General features: G+C 54.6%; 1 protein-coding gene across 19 annotated transcripts in view; it reads right to left on the bottom strand.

The window, feature by feature from the left end:
• Positions 1–642: 642 nt before the first annotated feature.
• The window catches only part of EPOP (elongin BC and polycomb repressive complex 2 associated protein), a 28,475-nt gene continuing 19,272 nt past the window's right edge, over positions 643–9,845 (bottom strand). For 2 of the 19 annotated variants that reach the window (XR_010607509.1, XR_010607510.1), the window contains 6 exons: positions 6,728–9,787; positions 6,406–6,641; positions 5,703–5,800; positions 4,221–5,619; positions 3,535–3,650; positions 650–2,625 (listed from right to left, as the gene is read on the bottom strand). The gene's annotated coding sequence lies outside the window, so the exon portion shown is untranslated. The other 17 variants (XM_065650897.1, XM_065650895.1, XM_065650889.1 and 14 more) reach the window with 17 other exon arrangements.

Genomic DNA, 9,845 nt, shown 5'->3' with positions numbered 1-9,845 from the left:
TAAGGAGAAATATTTGAAGCTAAAATGTATTAAACAAGCTCTTCATCCTCATCAGCAGAGAGGTTACAGACCTTTGCTGGTCTCCTTCCAATAACCTTGCGCACGAGATACCATGAGGCGATCTCCTGTTTTTTCAAACCCCATTAAAAACACGCGCACGAGAGGCTGGTCCTGGGGACGAAGCTGGGCTGACACCCCATAGGGACTTTACCGGGGCTGGCAGGGCAGGACGGGGTGACCGTCACCCCAGGGCCTCCCCTACAGCAGCCAGCACCACGGGGGGCACGAGCCAGCCCCACAGCCGACATCAAGGGAGTGACCTGAAAACATCCCAAGCTCCTTGGCAGAAAGCCTGCGAGAGCACGAGTCTCTTTATTTTTGTTTTCTGAGGCTTTAGAAAAGGGGGAGGGAGAGAGAAGCTCCTGCAGCCACGGGAGAGGGATTTGATTTGGAGGGGAAAGCAGATATTGCGGATAAACCACACGACTCCAGGAGCTGGTGCTTCAGCGTGAGCGCCAGCATTTCTGACCCACGTGGGAACGGATCCGCCAGGGACCAGCTGCCCCCCCAGCGCACCCCAAAACAGCCCCAACGCCCACCCTGCCGTAGAGACCTGCAGCCTTGGTCCTGTCCAAAAAAAGAGGGAAAGGGAAGAAAAGAGGCTCCTAAAGCTCCTGCTGTTCTCCCCCGCCCGGCTGCAGCCTCACACAGTCACCACATCACTCCCTGTCCCCACACCCCCTCAGCCCCACAGAAGGGGCTCGGGGTCCCTTTGCTGCTGGGCTGGACGAGGAGGAATGTGAAAGATGAGCCTCAGCTCTCAATTATTTATTGTACATTTCTTTTTTTGCCTGACTTGGCCCGAAAAGTCCTTTGAAGCGCCCGTCGCAGGATGAAATCTGGATGTTCCTTGCCTTTAATTAGCCCTCCCCGCCAACTAAACCATCCTCATTCTCATCCTCATCCTCCCTCTTCTGCTGGGCAGCCCAGACCAGCTTGTACCGCGTGCTCCAGGGGATGGGAGAGATTTTTGGGGAGCGGGAGCTCCTTGCCCCTGCGAACGGCCACAAATGCCCCCCACAGAATGGGGGGGAGTCAGTGTCACAGCCCCCTCTGGCCAGATCAGAGACATTTCAGACATCGAGATCCGACGTTTGAGACATTTCAGGCTCAGCCCTGCCCTCCAGCACCGTGTCCCCCCCTCCCCTCGACTGGGAAGACTTTGAAGCAAAGCCTGAGCATCTGAAGCACCAGAGCCTGCTTTGCTCATATTTTTTAATATAGCTTCACACGGAGCCATCCCACACACATCTGTCCCCCCTCGGCACAGCTCGCAGTCACCCGCGTCCCCAGCCCCTCGCCCACGCTGGCCACGCAGCCGCACGTTGCCATTTCTAACGCGCCCAGTCACGCACAAGCCCTCGCGTCTTCATCCCCTCCGCACGCAGGCTTGGGGATGTGCCTTTTCCATTCCCCCCTCCAGGCACGCTCCATTTTCTTCCAAAACTCCACCTGGAAAGCTTAAGAAAGCCTTTATGTTCTCTTCAAGCACCATTTCTCCTAAAAAACCAATCTCCTGGGGGTCCTACCTGTAACACCCAGATTTCCCACTCCTGAGTAGCCCCATTATGGGGAGAAAAACAGCAGAGTAGGTGGCACCCTTCAATCACAGCAGCTTGAAGGGGAAGGGTCTGAAACTGGAAATTCGAATAGTGAAAGAGAAGAGTCGCCTTGGTCAGGGAGTTTGGACCCTCAGCTTGTTTCTTAGGAAAAAAATTTCAGCCCTAACGTGGAAACCCAGATCCTGAGGTCTGAGCCAGGTCCTCGCCCACTCGTGGTCACGCTCGGGTCGAGGCTCACGGGGGTGTCACTATACAGCTGTACCTATCGCTGCACATCTGGATGGCGCGTCTGAATCCACAGGGACTGACCCGGGTATAGCAACCGCTGTGCCGTCACACTATTAACGTCAGCCAGAGTGAAGCTGCAGGGAGCTGGGCTGGGGTCAGGGAGGGGATGCAGCATCTCACGTGCTCCGGGATGCCGGGTGGCAGCGGCCGTGCAGGCGCGAGGCTCCCAGGGTGCCGTGCTCCGGCGGCAGCTCCCTGGCGCTGCCGTTATCCGCTGCTTTCCTCTGGGCACTGGGAAGAGGAAAAGTCTCCATGGCAACCGAGGACAGATGTGACCATGACTTGTAATCAGCCGGCACATTTTGGGGCTGAACAAGGCACCCATGTACCAGACAGGCTGCAAATCATCTGCAAGGAGACCTGTCTTCTGCCACCCGTGCAAGGAAGGGTGACTTATAATTGCCCAGATTTTACAGCAGGGAACCTGGGTGAGGTCACACGTGGGAGTTGGGGCTGGACCCCCACGTCTAGCCCCCAGCCCAGTGTCCGCAGCTCAGCCGGGGTGCTGGGGCTGCCCGCTCCCCACGGGTTTGACAGGCAGGTTGTGAGGAGGAGAGTGGGATGCGCTGTGAATTACACCGAATTTTTGCAGGTTGCGGCCAGCTTCCCGGGCTAGCGTTAAAGAGGAGGCGCTATCTTTCATCAGCCGGTAGCCAGGTTTCTCTCCATAAGTGCTGTGTGGGCAAAGAATTGTTGATGCATAATGTATGGACATCTGAGCAGGAGGGGGATGGAGAGAAGAAGATGAACAAGAAAAGGAAATGGAAGGAAAAGAGGTAGAGTCAGGTCTGCTCCCTCTTCACCCCAGATTTAGCATCTTACTCTGCTATTCATGGACCCTTTGCTCCCTAAAGCCTCCCAAACCCCCCCGCCCTCCTCGGCCCTGCTCTGTGGGACCCTCGGCCACGCTGAGGCTGTTCAGTGGGGACAAAGCCCCAGCAGTGCTGGTCCTTGGGGGGTGAGCGGTTGTCAGGTAGTGGCACAGCATCCCTGGCCGCAGGACAGACCTACACACAGGACACACAGCTCTGCATCCTCGCAAGAGCCGTCCGAGCCCTCCCCTTTCCCACAGAGTCACCCCAGCAGCCACGCTACGCCAGGGATGAAAAGCCAGATGCTTTCTGAGGTTTGCTTTCTTCCTTGCAGCTTTAAGAGGATTTTCCCCTTAGAAGGAGCAGCTTTGCCGATTGCAGAGATGACCGATATTTCCACTAATCAGGCAAGAAATCCTGCGCTGGCTCCCAGCCGCGGTGGCCTGGGGGAGGACTGGCTGGGGGCTCCCCACGCTTGGCTGACTCCGTCCATCCTGTTCTCAGGACACCATCAGCCCGGCCTCGAGCAGACCCAGCTCAGGGGGAAATAGCAGAGTCTTGCATCAAGCAGAGAGAGAAAATACCCCAGAGCCCTCTGTGCCAAGCTGGCCACAGCCTTGGGCTGGTGTTGGGGATGTAGGAGCAGCCAAGAGATGGGTACGGGCTGGAAAACCTGCCTGGGTGGCAGTGTGGGACATCCCCGAGCCTGGGACCTGCTGGCAAAGCCACCCACGAGCCTTGTCCCAGTGAGGACAGCAAGGAGGACACATTATATGGAGAATGGAAATTACTTCAGTTGAGCAGTGTCTTACCAGCCACCAGGGTTTAGCGAAGGTTGTGGGAAACCGGAGCCATCGGGGCAGCTGCCTCCTGCCACGGGGGTTCCTGCAAAGCCTCGGGGCAGCCCAGGAGAAAGCCGAGCTCTTCACTGCGAGGTTCAGCCACGGGACAAGAGAGATGAGTTATCACGAGCTGATCACAGGCTGACAGTTCAAAGGGAAGGAGACGTGCCGGGGCAAGCGGGGAGAAAGCGGAGGAAGCCATGAGAGCAAAAAGCAGCAGCGGATTTAATTTTTTTTTTTTTTTTTTTTTTGTGCTGGGAGGAAGAAAAGCAAGGAGAAGAGCAAAGCGGCAAAACCATCGGGCCTGAAGAGCCACATCCACAGCAACATCCCGCGTGGGCGTGCTTGGGGCAAAACGGTCTGTCAAGGGCAGCCCTGCGCTGCGGGAGACAGAAGTAAAGCAGAGCCCAGCCGCGGGCTTTAGAGGGGACAGGGAAAAAATGGAGTTTGGGCAATATCCTGTGCCGAAAAAATTTTCAAAGGGCTGTTAACATTAAGCCACCATGGAAGGGGAAGGTAAGGAGAGAGCTGAGTCACAGCTGACACCTCGCAGCGGGTAAATGCCACAGTCCGGGCAGAGCAGCGCCAGCTGCAGCAACCAGCAGAGGAAGGGAAAAGGGTAGAGGGCTCGGAGGGAGGGATTCAGTATTATTTACCATGGCTGGGCTTGAGCTGATGGCTAGACAGCCACCAGGAGACAGCACGGAGGCAAACCCCAGTCCGCAGCAGGGACGGAGCAAGCGCTCGCAGCCCCCGTGCCCTGAAGTGAAAGTACATGATGGAGAAAGAATCACATCAGGGGCGGCAATGACTTGGATTTCTGCAGGTCCCCTCTCTCCTGAGGCAGAATTTTCTGCGGTTCAAGCGAAAGGGTCCTTGGGCTGCCCACGACACCCAGGGCATCGGCTGACTTGCAAGGAGGGGGTGCCGGGGGGGGGGGTGTTGGGATCACCCAGCCACACTGGGAAAGCTCGGCGGGTGGAAAGGTCAAAAAGAGCCACAAGTTTGAAGGCTATTTCTGTAGCAGAAAGAACCAGAAATCTGGGTCAGATAGACAGGACACATCAGGGAGTTGCTAGACGAGAAAGACGCGTTTCTCCAAACTTGGGGGACGAGGTTCCCAAAACCAGCAGCTCAACCATGCAGAGCTCAGGGTTGTCCCCAGCCGCGGGGGCCAGAGACCCTCTGCCATTTCCAGCACCGCCCTGGAACCACAAAGCAGATTGAGAGATAAGGAGGCTACAGGGATCCGCCTTTTGCATCTGGGTTGACGGAGGCAGGTTGATTCTGCCCAAAGCCACGTGGCCAGTCGATGCTGAAGCGTGCCTCAAGCCCGTTTTCACCCATCACCGTGCTGTGACCCCCCCGGGAGGGCGAGGGGACAGGCGACACGTTGGGACAACACGTTCCGCTGCAATCGATAAGCAACGGGAGCATCGCATGAGGTTTTTCTTCTTGCTTGCCACTGACTCACACTGATCTGGGTTTGGCAATTCAAATATTGTTGATTATCTCTCCTGCCATACCAGGAAAAAAAGAAAAAAAAAAAAAGGAAAGGTTTTTGGCAAAGATTTCTAGAAAATTTGGGCTCATCCCAGTACAAATTAGGAGAACTTTTGAAAAGTCAAAAAAATGCACAGGATGGGGGGGGGGGCGGGAAATCCTTTCCTGAAAAGCTGAAGCGTCCTGGCTGTATCTCTCCCCTTCCCTACAAAGGGAGCAGCATCTTCCTGTGCTCATGGTACTTTCTCCATTTGATTTACACAGTAAATAACAAGCTTCCTTGCCCTGGTCGCCTTCAGCTGGAAAGAAACTCCCTTGAATTTGTCAGAGGCAGGCAAAGCCACCTGGGTGGTAAAGCCATTCCTAAGAGGAATTTGCAAGGTCAGCCCCAAGGAAACCAGCTCTCAGAGACTTTTTCCTCCCTTGTTTTCCTGAACTGCAGCAGCAGCCGCCAGCAGACTCTACCTTTAAGTCGCAGACGGGCTGATCCCCAGGACAACAGCTGGAAAGGGCAGATCCACAGCTGGACAGGGATAAGAGCCTCTGCGGTCCCTGGGAATCGGCAAGCATGGGCTGACGGAGCAGAGCCCGCGGGTTTTTGAGAGGCTGCAAAGCTGATGTTCAAGCCCAAATACCTGATGCAGAAGCAGCTGCAGGGGATGGGCGAGCTCAGCTCACCCAGGACCCACGCGACAGGGCTCCATGGCTTGGACCACGACTAGGAGGACACAGCCTGGATGGAGAGAGCGGCGGGGAGTGTCAGAGCTAGAGAACTAAACCCAGACGCACCCCAGAAAATGTGGGAGCATCGCAGCAGGGCCGGAGCACAGGCACTCGCGCAGTGCCCACCCTGCCTGCTCCAAGAGGAGCTGGTCTCAAGTTGCGCCAGGGGAGGTTGAGGTTGGATCTGGGGAACAATTTCTTCCCCCAAGGGCTGTGGGGCATTGGAACAGGCTGCCCAGGGCAGTGCTGGAGTCACCATCCCTGGAGGGGTTGGACAGACGGACATGAGGTTCTCAGGACATGGGGCAGTGCCAGGGCTGGGGAACGGGTGGACTTGATCAAAAAAGTCTCTTCCAACCTAAACGATTCCATGATTTTAAGCCCCAAAGGACTTCCTGATATGATGCTATTTAGGGTAGAAATGCCAATCACATTTCCCTTCGGTGTGATCTTATCAGGGGCGGGCTTGCCAGCCGGAGCTAATTAAATCCTGGATGCAGTCGCTGCTTAAATTAAAGTTGGTTTCCTGCACTAGCAAAGCCGAGGATGGAGGCAGCCTGGGCTTTTCTGTATCTAGCAAGAACATCTGCCACAACCGGCTCACGTTGGTCCTACCTGCTCCATGGCTGTCGCAAGGTGCAGGATGGGACCAGTGGCCACCAGATCCGTCACGAGAGCCCAGGGGACCCCTGGAGCTTTTCATCGCGTGTTTTGTTGCAGCACAAGGCGTTGCAGAAACAACCTGGATCCCAAAGGCAGGGGCTGTCTCCAGAGGTGACAAGTCAGGCACAGCGCAAAGTTATGTTGAAGAGAGGAGGCTGTGCTGGCAGAGCCAGACACTCGACTCAGACCTACAAAAGAAGATTTATTTTGACTTCCAGCTCGCACGGGCTGGCAGAAAGCAGGCAGGAAAGGCAGCTCTTAACCCTGAACCTACCCCAGACACCTTCCAGCAGTTGATGAACAAAGGAAAATAAGAAATCAAAAGAGATGGAGGGACCAGCAGAGCCCTCAGTTTCTGGCACGCTGGTCCCCCATGAAGGCTCGTTGCTCAGGGGATATTCAGTTTCCATGACCCATGAGCAATGGGAAGAAATCACGAAGACTGTTACAACAAGTGCTCTTTTTAGGAGAACTTTACTACCAGACAGGAATCTGCTGTTTGAAATCCAGGGATGCTCTGGTGCAGCAACACGCTTTCTCTCTTCTGGTTTCCTCCGTCTAATCCCACCTGCTCCTCACGTGGCTCCTGCCTTAAGGAGACTTCAAAAGGCATCACAGCTTTAAAAATGCTGGGGAAACCTCCCTAATCTACCTTCCACATCGCTAAGTCCTCATAGTCCCACGAAGCCCTCCCAGGCGTTGACCCATCAGCCGGAGTCCATCCCCTCGGCTCAGGGAAGAGCACGAAGCTTTAACGCTGAAGGAGAGAGGATGATCATAAGTTAAAGCACTGGCAAAAAACCCGATAGCCGTGGATCTGGTTCCATCTGCCATCTGCTTCCTCCGGGACTCTTCATGTCTATTTTTGGGCAACCCATCCCTGCCTGCCTGCAAGGGAAGGTGGGTGGTGGGGAGGCTATCACAAGCTGTCGTGCTTCGCGGGGCTTTTTTAAGTCTTCTTATGAAAGCCGGGTCTCAATTTGCAGAGTAAATTGGATAGCCTCGTCATCCTGAGACGTGTCCATTCAGCACAGGCTGGGTGAGCCCTGGCTCTGGGGACGAGGGCTGAGCAGCGTCGTGGACACGCGGGGCTGGGCACAAAGGGTTCTGCAGACCAGCGCGGTGTGTGGCGCACGGGGAGAAACCAGGACCTGCTGGACCCTCACGGCTGGGCAGGTTTTGTCAGTCTCTGACACCAGGACCTGGCAAGTTGTCCCTAAAAAGCTCAGACCAAGAAGGAGATTAAAAAAAAAAAAAAAAAAAGAAGTGCTTGCATGCTCCCACCCCTAATTCAACCTGTCTGGAAACCAGCTCTCCAATAAGACCATTCAATACCACTTAAGTCCAGAAGATTCAGAAAATAAATCATAGTCCTGCAACGGAAGAGCCTACAACCACAGGACCACAATGACACTGCAGAAGGTTTGCAGAAGGTTTGCACACCCGTCTTCAGGTTTTTTGGGCAACAACCTCACCCGCACGGGCACTGGTTAGCATCCCGGGTGGCTCATTGCTTCTCCCTCGTCCATCATCCCGCAGGGCTGGAGGCGGCAGTGAGCCAAGGAGAAGGGAAGGAGCCGGAGTCAGCCTCGCTCTCACACACGTAGGTGCCTTCTCTTTGGCAAATATTGCCAATCAGAGGAGAAAGTGGGATGGAAACGGCTCCTGAGGGAGAGGAGGCAGCTGGAGATGGCAGGAGAGGAGGGAGGAGGAATCCTGAGATGCCTCGCTACCGAGTTCACGCTGAGTGGAATTGCTGACGATTTTCTAACAGAAAAAACAATTTGTGTGAATCTTGAGGCGGGGGGAAAAAGCCCGTCAGCAGGGATGGAGATAGGAGGGGACGAGCGATGCCAGGGGCACCGGAATGGAGCAAGGAGCCCCACGACGGTACCTGCAGGCAGGAGGGGAGGCTGAGGCTGGGGACCAAACCCACCCCGGCGCTCAGTCGTGTCCTCCAGCTCCAGAACCCACCTGCATCTCAGCGTCCACCAAGCACGCGGGTGCAAACCCACCGTCAAAGGTGCTAATAGCCCAGATCCAGAGGCACTCACAGACCCAGGTGCCTGCCAAGTATTTTTTTCAGGCTTAACAGAAGGAAAAATTAAACCCATTTACTCTATAGAGCAGCTACACATGACAGAGGTTACTGCCTAAACCTTTGGCTGGCAAAGCCCTGAGGGTTTTCCCCTGGGGCCAAAGAAGTTGTGAACAAATTTGCAGCCCCTGGGGCAAAGCGGGATCAATGTCCCACCCAGTCCCAGGATCCCAGCGAGTGGCATTAACGATCACAAACCCAAGGTCTGCAAAGAAGCAGAGAGATGGTGTTTATCGAGCCCAGGACTCGCCGGAATGACAGATTTCAGGTATTCTGCACAGAAACCAGCCCTGTTTGATAGTTGCTCCTGTTGCCCTGGAGACACAACAGGGCTCAGTGTTATTTATGGGTTTTCAATAACCAAGACAGCACCAGGATGATACGGCTCATTGATTTCCCTAATGAAAACCTTGGTGAACCATAATGTCGGACCACAAAATCGTGGTGGATCGCGTGAGCCAAAGAAGAGTCGGTACGAACGGCTGTTACACTCCAAGGGGTTGAAACCAGGATCTTCCCCACCTGCACATGGAGCCAGGGAAATAACCACGTCAAAACCATGTAAACCACCTGAATGGGCTGACATTCCTCTCCGCTGGTGCCAGGACTCCTGGCGTCCCCCAAACATCACTTTGCTAAGTGATTTTCCCATTAATGGGCCAAACTGCAGAAGAACCAGGAGTTCTCGCCCCTCCACCTGATACGTGGATAAAATGCCTCAAGCACGGGGTATAAATATCCCAAATCCCAGTAAACCAAGCTCATCACCACAGGGATGTGGGGAGAAGGGGTGGGCATGCCAACCCTCTTAAATATCAATAATTACTATGCCTGAAAAATACACACTTTATACATATATTTAAGAAACACAGAAGAACAGAGGGGTGGGTGCGGAAAAACTCCGAATTTCTTCTCCCAAATTATCAGCAAACTGCCTCCTGCAAAGCTGACAGGCAGAAAAAACCGGTCATTACACTCCAAACCGCTGACGGGAGGGAAGAGAACTGTCGGGCCGGCTTGTGGTGAGATATTAAACATGCAAGAGGGAGCTGCAGCCTCACGAAGAGCAGACCGAGGGTCAGCAGTGGGTTTTGGAAGGTGGGGAGGCAGCAGGGACACTGGTGACACCAGGATTTGTTTAGTCTGAGTGAGACGAGACCGAGGAAGACGTGATGGAAAAGTCCTCAAAGACAGAAAGGGCAGCAGCAGAAGACAGGAATAATCTGTTCTTTGTGTCTGCCGGGGAAAGGACAAGAAATAATGGGCTTAAAGTGCAGCAAGGGAGATTCTGACT

This window comes from Caloenas nicobarica, chromosome 24 (assembly GCF_036013445.1).
Source record: "Caloenas nicobarica isolate bCalNic1 chromosome 24, bCalNic1.hap1, whole genome shotgun sequence".
NCBI lineage: Eukaryota > Metazoa > Chordata > Aves > Columbiformes > Columbidae > Caloenas > Caloenas nicobarica.
Note: the sequence above shows the minus strand (reverse complement) of the source record. Positions and strands in the feature narration are given on the sequence as shown.